Below are 12,098 nucleotides of genomic sequence, written 5' to 3'. Positions count from 1 at the left end.
ATAGTTGTCTTTCTCCGATTGACTTATTTCACTAAGCATGATACCCTCTAGTTCCATCCACGTCGTCGCAAATGGCAAGATTTCATTTCTTTTGATGGCTGCATAGTATTCCATTGTGTATATATACCACATCTTCTTGATCCATTCATCTGTTGATGGACATCTAGGTTCTTTCCATAGTCTGGCTATTGTAGACATTGCTGCTATAAACATTCGGGTACACGTGCCCCTTCAGATCACTACGTTTGTATCTTTAGGGTAAATACCCAGTAGTGCAATTGCTGGGTCATAGGGTAGTTCTATTTTCAACATTTTAAGGAACCTCCATGCTGTTTTCCAGAGTGGTTGCACCAGCTTGCATTCCCACCAACAGTGTAGGAGGGTTCCCCTTTCTCCACATCCTCGCCAGCATCTGTCATTTCCTGACTTGTTAATTTTAGCCATTCTGACTGGTGTGAGGTGATATCTCATTGTGGTTTTGATTTGTATTTCCCTGATGCCGAGTGACGTGGAGCACTTTTCATGTGTCTGTTGGCCATCTGGATGTCTTCTTTGCAGAAATGTCTGTTCATGTCCTCTGCCCATTTCTTGATTGGATTGTTTGTTCTTTGGGTGTTGAGTTTGCTAAGTTCCTTATAGATTTTGTATACTAAGAATCTATATGCAGAAAATTATAAAGTACTCATGAAAGAAATTGAGGAAGACACAAAGAAATGGAAAAATGTTCCATGCTCCTGGATTGGAAGAAGAAATATTGTGAAAATGTCCATGCTACGTAAAGCAATCTACACATTTAATGCAATCCCTATCAAAATACCATCCATTTCTTTCAAAGAAATGGAACAAATAATCCTAAAATTTATATGGAACCAGAAAAGACCTCGAATAGCCAAAGGAATATTGAAAAACAAAGCCAAAGTTGGTGGCATCACAATTCCGGACTTCAAGCTCTATTACAAAGCCGTTATCATCAAGACAGCATGGTACTGGCACAAAAACAGACACATAGATCAGTGGAACAGAATAGAGAGCCCAGAAATAGACCCTCAACTCTATGGTCAACTAATCTTCAACAAAGCAGGAAAGAATGTCCAATGGAAAAAAGACAGTCTCTTCAATAAATGGTGCTGGGAAAATTGGACAGCCACATGCAGAAAAATGAAATTGGACCACTTCCTTACACCACCCACGAAAATAGACTCAAAATGAATGAAGGACCTCAATGTGAGAAAGGAATCCATCAAAATCCTTGAGGAGAACGCAGGCAGCAACCTCTTCGACCTCAGCCGCAGCAACATCTTCCTATGAACATAGGCAAAGGCAAGGGAAGCAAGGGCAAAAATGAACTATTGGGATTTCATCAAGATCAAAAGCTTTTGCACAGCAAAGGAAACAGTTAACAAAACCAAAAGACAACTGACAGAATGGGAGAAGATGTTTAAAGTAATTTTTTAAAGATTTTATTTATTTATTTATTTGTTTGACAGAAAGAGAGATCACAAGGAGGCAGAGAGGCAGGCAGAGAGAGAGGGGGAAGCAGGCTCCCCACTGAGCAGATTCCAATGTGGGACTGGATCCCAGGACCCTGGGGCCACGACCTGAGCCGAAGGCAGAGGCTTAACCCACTGAGCCACCCAGGCGCCCCTATAAAGTAATTTTTATCTGAGTGTAGGGTATTAACTCACTCCTATCCAAGTATAAATGATATTTTTTAAAAATTTCAGGACATTTGATTACACTTACATCCCCAGTGGCATGAGTAGTTGTCAAGTGGCTGCATCAGATAAATTCCTAAGACCAGTCTCTTAGACTACATGAAAAGTGGAACATCATACTCTTCAGTCCATTGGTGTAATTTTTCAAGGGAAAACAAAATACTTCAGTAAAAACGGCTGTTATATTTCTGTTTCTTAATCCTTCACTTGCCTTCAGTGCTGTCACCTAGGTTCTAATTAGGTCTTTGTGCAGGTTTCTGAGCATTAGGGACAGATTGTTTTATTTTCCTTTGGCCTGCTAAGTATCACCAAGCAGGCATGAAAGTTGATTCTGTCCTCCTTTTCTCAGACCTACTTTCCTTTTACATCTTTAGCAAATAATATTTTTGCTTTTGTCATTTATAATCTACTGGGTTTGCTAGTAGTTATGCACCTTGGGATGTTTAAATTATTAATGGGTCTGGTTCACTCTGGTTTCCTGCTCTATCTTGTTAATGTTACAAATTATTCCTTAAAAAGGGAAAACAATTTCTCCTATTATGTTGTTTTGAAGTGTGTCTGATATGAATTTACAATACCAAAAAAGAAAAATAAATATACATTAACAGAATAGTTTGTGGACCTTTTTGACAAAATGAAATTATACATTAAGGTTGTCTCATACAACCATAAATTGTATTCTCAGAGGCTACAATATGTGTGAGTATGAGAGTATTGACATTTTTTTTCTAGTTCAAACAACTTACTTGATTTTCAAGAGTAACTAAAGGGCTATTTATATACTATTTATACAGCTTTATGCAACTATATTAAATACAACAATATCTAAGTTGGAGAGTAATACTAGGTTCAATTTTTCATACTCAAAGTATTCTAAGTCATCAAAAAGAAAACATAAAAAATTGTGATTCAAATTAAAAAATTCACTTGGTGAATTTTATCTGGACTGAGTAAATAATACTATTTAGTATGAAAAAGTTAGGTATATATCACATGTCTACCTTCCCTTTCCACCACCACTATCACCACTACTAAACTGGAAAACAGAAATTTAGATTATACTCCAAATCTTTATGACATTTTTTCTATTATAAAAGGTAAGGCATATGCTCAATTTGGGAAATTATGAGAGAGGCTTATAGTCTTTCTTTAATATTAATATTTATCAAACTTGTTTTTAGGAATTATATATGTTCCTTAATAAATAATAATCTCAGTGAGTTTCTGAGGTTTTCACTCTTTTGTTTGATTTAGACTGCATTTCCCTGCCTACACTCCCTTTACATTAAGCAACATGGAACTGGTAGCCATAATTAAAATTAATTCATGTGCAACTTCATTTAAAGGGCCAGATGAGTGAATACTGTTGTCAGCTGCTGCTATTCCTTCTGCCTCTAGAACTTCTAGATCCCAGTGTTTTATCATTTCAATGTAGAATGTTGTTTTTCAAAGACAAGGCCAAGGAAAAATATTTTTACTTAAACTTTTTTTTTTCTTTCCAGTTTACCATTCTGCATTGAGAACCCCTTTGCAAACTATTTTTATAACCTTCCATCTTTCAAACCTGTGCTGTTGAAATTTTGGAAACCTGGAGTGGTAATTTCTACACTCTTTAGAAATCACTGGAAAGTTCCTTGGGAAATATGTCACTTGCTCAATCCTAAAACAAAACTCATCTTAAAACAAACACTTTGTTACAGGATTTTGAAAATAAAAAGGATCCACTCTCCTCAAACTATTTGTGTCTTTTCCATCCCACCAAAATTCCTCAATAATATTAAAATCTAAAATACATATAAAAAATGGAGCTTCTATAAATATGATTCAGTAAACTGAATAGAGCTTACCTATCAGTCATATTGTAATGTATTTCCTTAGTAGAAATCTGAATAATTTTTAAAATATTAACTGGTTTACATCCTTTTTTTACTACACACACACACAGGGCATGCACGCACATTCATACACAAACACACATTTGAATCAATTTGTTGAGTGCTGTTTCACCTAAATGAGCCAGAATCCTATGACTCACAGGTATTTTATTCTCTTCCTCCAAAATTTCAAATATATCATTATTCTATATTGGAATGAAATGCTTCCAGTTTAGTCATGTCTATGATTTGAGTGAAAGCAGGGAACATTGCTAAGATGACTGCCAGTTTGCTCCCACATGCTTCAAAAACTCCACAACTAGCACTCAATTACAGAAAAGTTCCAGTGAAAAGCAAAGTGCATGCACTCTACCTTATGGGGTAAAAAATATTCTTGGTCTCTCATGCTTTTTTAAAAATTAAACTTAAAGCTAAAATAAACTGACTTGCACAGAAAAGATTAAAAATTATAAAATTCACTAACAGGCAAAAAAAATTAGGAACAAGTATTCAATTTCATACAAAATGTAAATAATATCTAACATCCTCAGATAGCACCTAACCCAACAAAACATGTAAGTTGCTGACTATTAATATTAGCAATGGTATTCTAACAATTAGCCTTTTTCATCAGCTCAAAATGTTTGCATTATGCTTTTCTTTTTTAGAAAAAATGCTATTGCATCATGGCAGTAATAGAAATAGTGGAACTTTGGTTATTATTAAAAATAGCTACGTTCCCATTTAGCAATAAGATTCCAGTTCAAGTACGAAAGGAATAAAAGAATGATCCTGACAAACCCAACGAACATGGGTAGTCTGTAACTTAGGCAATCTCTGAGATTCTACCCCTTTTAGAAGGACATTTCTCCAAGACTGGGACATTTTAAGGGCACCATAAACCTAGGCAATCTCTAATATGAACCAAGAAGTCACTAATATTGAAATGCTAATACTGTAAAATTCTAATTCAATATTACTCCTGGGCATATTAGTATGAACAAACCACAGTGTCTACCTCTACATCCACCTCTCCCCATTTTTCTTTTTTCTTTTTTTAAGATTTTATTTATTTGTTTATTTATTTAGAGAATGTGGGGCGGGGGCAGAGGAGAAGGAGCGAGAGAATCAAGCCAACTCCACGCTCAATGCAGAGCCTGACACAGGGCTTGATCCCACAACCCCGAGACCAAGACCTGAGATGAACCAAGAGTTGGATGCTTAACTGACTGAGCCACCCAGGTGACCCTCTCCCCATTTTTCTTAAAGAATAAGTAAGTTGTGATCTTGTAGTGCTGAGATTTTTTTCAATGACTCTACCATTGGATGACAAAAATAACTGACCATAGTAATTACTATCTATAAAGTGCCAGCCACTGTGCTAAGTTTTATACATACTGTCACACACAATGCTGAAAACAATCCTGATGTATTCCCAGTGCCTAGACAAGTGCCTGCTAAGCTGGCACTCAATAAACATTCAGTAATAAATGTGAAAGCCTGCACTAGAGGTACTGAAACCCTCACATTACAGATGAGAGTACTGAGGCAAAGAAAATGGAGTAACTTACTCCATTTTAGACTAAAAGCAAGAAGCAGAAGGATTTGAAGAGAGACCCATCTAACTGACTCCAACATGTATGTTTTGATTCTCCATGTACAAAGCTTCATGTAAATTCTCTGAAGTAAGTTTATTATTAAGAAAATAAAGGTGTTATATCATGTGATTTCAAAGGTCCTTTACAAATTAAATGTAAGTATATTTAAGAAATCCGTGGCCAGTCTTGACATTACCAACAAATTAACATCAAACACAGACTTGAGAATTAAATATGGAAACTGAGGGATGATCTGTTTTTTCCACCTTGGAAAAGTTGGCAATTTTTCTGGATTTGAGGCTGAGTGTAAAAAGTAAGCCTCAGGTCTTTCCTTCTATAGATCTATATTCTCTATTATCTGCAGTTCTAATATCCAAATAACTCTGAAAACCAAAACTTCTTAAACTTAGTTGGCTGTAACATCTAGCCTGACTTGAACTTACTTGGCTGCAAATACTAACCTGTACTGATGTGAGACCATTCCAGTCTTCCTTTATCACCCTTTTGAATATTTGTTTGCTTTACTGCCAAAATATTAGTGCACTTGACTGTGAGGTGCTGCATTCACTCCTTGAGGCGAAGGGGGTATCATGATACAACATTATACGATTAATGCAATACTACCTGTTTCTAACTCTAAAACCTAAATTATAAAGCATGTCTTTGGTCAAGAGGTCTTGAGATAAGGAATAGTGGATTTGCTCGTGCTCTAGTGATTACAGCTGCAGTCATTGGAGGAAGAGAGAGCTAAGGACACACTAAACTTCAAGTTTTAAGGGTGTTAATTTCAAGATATCAAGGCATCCACTCTAGAATAGGGTTTTCTCATTTGTGAAAAGAGGCCCACTAGAGATTGTAAAATAGTTCAGACAGAAATACTACTAACAAAACAACCTGAGGGTTTTGAAGGGTCAGGGGTGGGAGGTTGGGGGAACAGGTGGTGGGTAATAGGGAGGGCACGTTTTGCATGGAGCACTGGGTGTTGTGCAAAAACAATGAATACTGTTACGCTGAAAAAAAATAAATAAATTAAAAAAAAAAAGAAATACTAATAACCAGAATGGAATGTCCTTCATGAAACAGTCTGGCATTTTAGAAGGCAGAAATACCAGATAGAGTCCCTAAGAGTGACACGTTCATTCTAGCAAATGTTAAAACAGTAAACGTAAAGTAACCTCAAACCATTCAATACATAACCAGCTAGGCTTTCACATATTCACATTCTTTTTCTAACTTTTACTTGTAATTTTACCCATCCTTGTCCTAGTTTGAGAACAATCAGAGCATTTTGAGGTAGCATATTAAGAAGAGAAAGAGAGAGAGAAAAAAACAAAATGCTTTGCACCTGTATACTATCTCTTGGTTTTAAGGCGGCTCCTCCACCCCCCCGACATTATCCTATTGAGTATTTACATAAGACAAGTAGAGAAGAAAATAAAGGGGTCACTATGGGCCCCATTTAACAGATGGCAAAACTTATGGTCTAGAGATAAATTGACTGGATCATTGTCACACAGTTATTTAGTGACAGCTGATAAGACTCTAAAATCTAGATTCTTAGCTTAGTGAATTTTCTACTATATGACAGTGACTCTGCAAAGTAACTGCCATCATTTGACTAGGGCTACCCCTAACATATTTTCTTTTTAAATAGATGTTATATAAAAACCATGCTTGGTATTCCACAAATACCATGTCAACAAGTAAGAAAAAAAATTATATAAAATGATAGTGCAGTATGACTCACAAGATTTCTTGATTGCTTTCCAAAGTGTTTTTCCTTGTCTACTCAAGACACAGGACAAAGTTCCTAAAATGGCACTGTTAAAACTCCTCTATATTTTCTTTGGGAATCTGGAGACTGGCCAAGCATCCATTCTGATACTGCTGGAACTAATGCTGCACTTTTTAAAGTGGGTCACAGTTTGCTTCTGAGTTGGCTTAAGGATGCTATGGGCTTTGACCTGGGTGAGAAGAACTGGTTCTTGTACACTGGCTGACTTCAGCGGCCCATTGTCAAACTTCACATGGGGATTGACACAGCAATCAGACTCTAAAGTAAATGTGTGTCTATGCTTCAGGATAACCTAATATCTAGGTTTTAAAGACTGACTGCTTTTAATCTTTCTTTGTGAATGGGTAGTCTCCTTCCATCCTTATTTTTACCAACAATGCAGAAATGCAGCAATTTTGGTATCTTTTTGGTTAGGACATGTCCTCTCCAAATTTATATGTTGAGGCCCAAATCCCTGATATGATGGCATTTGAAGATAGGACCTTTAGGGGATAATTAGGTTTAGATGGGGTTATGAGGGTGGGGGCCTTTATGATGAGATTAGTGCCCTTATGAAAAGATGCACTAGGGAACTTGCTGTCTTTCTTTCTCTGTATCATGTAAGGACTTAGCAAGAAAGTGGTTTTCTGCATCTCAGGAAGAAGGTAATTACTAGAGATCCATTACACTGGTACCCTGAATTTGGACTTTCCAGCCTCCAGAACTGTGAGAAAATAAATTCCTGTTGTTTACGTCATACAATCTATGGTATTTTATTATATCAGCTCAAGCTAAGAGAAGGTAGTATTACATTGTAACTGCCATCTCACTGGACTCATAGACAATAATGCCTCTATACTCCTTGAAATTGGAATATGTACTTCTCTCTAGCTTAATAGTATGTGTATAGTGGGTATAATTTAAAAAATAACATGTGAGGGTTGAAAGTCAACGTGTTGTTAACTTGGATATGCAAGAAATTTCACCAAGAATCCAGTCTTCTCATTAGTGTTGGGCTATGACAAAACAATTTAAAGCTTTTTACAGAAAAATGTTTTGGATTCTTCCAAGTTATATGGTCTTTTTTTGGATAAATATTCAGTCAATTAAAAATCAAGCTGCCTCTCCAGTTGTTTTCCTTCTTCTGTACTTTCTAAGATGACATCTGGATTTGAGTAACTCACTGTATTCTCATTGGTATTGAGGAGGGAATCCTTCAATCTGCTTTTAAGCAGGTGGATGCCCTTCATTTTATCTTATCACCAGATGTCTCCCATACATTTTCTGCTAGTGCCATGGCAGCTGGACTTGTGCATCTAGTCTCCGTATGGTCAGGGTCAGTTGGCAATTCCTTGCTGACTTGGTCTCAATTCATTTTTCCTGAGTCTGCCACATCCATTCATGGTCTAAGCACCACCTTCACACAACAACCCCACTGCAGGCGTCTGCCTCTCAATCCCACAAGAGGCCTCCCAGAAGGAAAAAGCCAAACCTGCAGTCATTCTGCTCAGTGTGACAGGGTGCTGATAAAACCCTTGGAAAGAGATAATGAGAAAGAGGAGATGATTTGATGATTTGAAATATTCTGGCTAAGAAATATTGAAAAAAAATAGTTTGACGATAGGGCACCTGGGAAGATCAGTTGGGTGCACATCTGACTCTTGATTTCAGCTCAGGTCAGGATCTCAGAGTCCTGGGATGGAGCCCAATCTTAGGCTCTGCGCTCAGGGAGGAGTCTGCCTGAGGATTCTCTCTCTCTGTCTCTGCCCCTTCTTCTGCTCATGCTTTCTCTTGGTGTCTCTAAAATCAATCAATCAATCAATCTTTAAAACATAGTTTGATGGTAACCTCAAATCGCTTTCATTAGGCTGAAACACATGATGGGAATGTTAATGCAATGAAGTATTCAGTGAATACATAAAATTTAGGATCTTCTATATGGAAGCATATAGGTATTTTTAGGTATTAATGTATATTTTTCCTTTTACCAAATGACTGTTACAACACACTTCAAAAATATAATATCATCAGAAACATGGTTTTATACCCTCTTGTCAACTATGTTTAATAAACCCTAAACAATTCTGAAAAATCTGAAGTAATCCTTGCCTTCACAACATCATAAGCTCAAGTCCTTCATTTTTGAGTTACATTGTTGCACTGGATCTATTTTGCTCTGACAGTTAGTCATGAATAAAACTTGTGTAGACTCTTATAATAATTCTAGGTGAGCTTGCTCCAAATATGAAAATAGCAGTACAAACGGCAATGATGTGTAAGTTTGTCGAAGTGAGGCCAGTGTCTCCAGTTGTGTTTGTGCTCTAATTTTCTTCACTTCGTTCCCTTGGTTTCCAGTCAGTTTCTGCCTATGTAAACATTGAACTTCAAGTTCCCTAACTTAATAGTATTTTGAGAGTGACCTTCATTTTCTTTCTTTTAGTTTGATTTTAATCAATACTACTCCTGTTAAAGAATCTATTGCAGCAGCAGCAACAAAAAAGCTTTGTCTGAACAAGATAATACTAGGGCTGGAACAAACCCTGAGCTTGTCCAGCTGATCTTTGGAGATGAGGAAACTAAAACTTTGAGGTATTAAACGAATTATTTGTTGTCAATCAGATGTTAGAAGCAGCAGGATAAGAACTAGATTTTTTAACTCGTGGTAGAATACTATTGCTTTATAATCTTAAGATCACTTTTAAATGTACTCTTACAGATATGGATAAATCCTTTTTATAATCATATTCCTATGTTTTTAGATTTGAAAGTTACTTTTTTGTTATAATTCATCTCATTCATTATATAGGGAGTAAGTGTTATATGTCAGACCCTGAACAAAGCACTTGTAGATTAATCATTTACTTCTCTGAGCAACCCATTAATAGTTTTATTGCTATTATTTCTACTTGATAGGTGAAGAATCAGAGGTATATATGGGTAAACTGACGTATCCAAATTTACATCAGTGATGAGTGACAAAGCAGAATTTGAACTCAGATTACTGACTCCAAAGCATGTTGACTTTCACAGTAGACATTCAAATAAGCTACAGCTGTCCCATTTGTTTGTTTTGCTCCTGTTCCTTTCCTAAACTGCTTATTAAATAAACTAGACCATAATTGTGACTCATCTGTATCAAATTAAATTATTTTCTGGATTTTTCCATACTAAACTCCTGGCTCCAAACTGTTTTCTTGTTTTTGCCTCCATCTGTCCCCTTTTTCCCCCATTCTCTTCTTTTAATATATTTTATCTTGTATGCATCTTTACACACATCTTTTTGCATATTTATTATATGCAGCTTTGCAAATCACTTTATAACCTTTTTATGTAAGAAAGCAGGGTACAAATAAATACGAAACAAATTATTAAATAAGCAACTAGTCAACCTCAAGTCACTCTACTGGAAAGCTAGAATAATATAGGCTAATTATTCATGAATGTGGGGCTAGCTGTATACAATCTAGTTGCAAATGTTGAATAAGCCCAAGTACATCCAACCGCAAAGTTCTACAAGATGGAAAGTATAAATAGAATTAACTGCAAAGAGGAACAGAACAGTCCAGAGTTACGTGTCTGGGAGGCTCAGTTGGTTAAACCTCTGTCCTTGCTCAGGTCATGATCTCATGATCCTGGCCTAGGTTAAAGCCTCTTATCTAGCTCCCTGCTCAGCAGGGAGCCTGCTTCTCCCTCTCCTCTTCTTTCTGCCCTTCCTCCTACTTGTGCTTGTACTCTCTCTCTCTCTCAAATAAATAAGTAAAATCTTAAATGTTTAACAACAACAACAATAAAAAAGAACAGTCCAGGGTCATTCATAGAGGCTCACTCTAACAGTCATGAGTTCTCTCACAACAGCATGAATTAGACATTGTTTTTTGATGGCTTTTCTCGTTTGTTGCTTTGTTTTGTTTAATAGAAGAACTCTTATATCAGAACCCCCCCCAAAAAAAAACAATGGTTAACTCAGTTAAAAAAATAATTGTAATTTCTCATCTTATACAGAGAGAACTATGTCAAATGAGCATTATATTTTCCTGTTGGTTTGGATCTCCTGTGGGCAATATCTGAATTTTTATTCTTAATAATTTGGAATCACTGGCAACTATCCTTAGCAATACAGTAAGCAGACTAAATTTTACATGGGTATCACTACATCAGTACAATAAAATGAGATCTCATAGTTTATTATAAATAGCTTATATTTAACTCCACCTATAGATATAAGAAGGAGCTAACTATCCAATATTTTTTGTCAAATGATACTAAAAATGAATTTTTATAAATTGTATTCTTTTGCATGTTTTTCTTGCTAAGAATCTGTCTAAAATTGATGAATAAGAAATACCTGTTGTGAAATTATCCTCCCTAGATTCCCATTATGAGATTTAAAAAGGTAATTTTATTCTTCATTTGAGCAATTGATATATTTTTAGAACTTTATGTTTAGAACTTCTGGTTAAATTTGGAAATTTAGCAGTATTCATGACACCAAAATACTCTGTCAATGTTTGTTTTATAAATTGTCTAAAGCAAGTAGCAAATGTAATGCTTACAATCTCATGTTTCTGTATAGAAATAGAAATTGTTTTAGTCCAAATTTGATCAAAGTTATTTACAAGGGAAGATTTAACTCTATCTTTGAAAACAAGTACCGCCCATTTTGAATAATGATATGTTAATTAAAATAAAATTGATTGAATCTGACATTATACATTTGTTAGTATTTCAATTTTAGCCAGGAGAAGAATGACTATGCTTTAGTATTCAAATGCCACCTTCATGTTTAAATTCATTGCTGTGCTGTGGGAAGAGAAACAACAGAAGCAGCTGTCTGCTTCCTCCACATTTAGCCAGAAGTTCAGTAACTCCCAGAATAGGCAGGATTAAATACTGTCAAACACAGTTGCCCAATTCTGTGTTGCAGATTTTTTTTTAATATTCCACTATAGAATTATAAAATGTTGAAATTATGAAAATATGAAAATATGCAAACATTTCCATTTGCAAGTCACAATGAAAATATAGAAGATAAACAGGTTCTATTTAGCTTTGTAGATTTCCTAGTTGAACTCATTTACCAAAGAAAGATATTATTTTTATTAATAATGGAATCAGAATTTATTAACAAAAACAAGTT

This window comes from Meles meles, chromosome 2 (genome assembly GCF_922984935.1).
Source record: "Meles meles chromosome 2, mMelMel3.1 paternal haplotype, whole genome shotgun sequence".
Taxonomy (NCBI): domain Eukaryota; kingdom Metazoa; phylum Chordata; class Mammalia; order Carnivora; family Mustelidae; genus Meles; species Meles meles.
The sequence above is the reverse complement of the archived record's forward strand: the minus strand, read 5'-3'. Positions refer to the sequence as shown.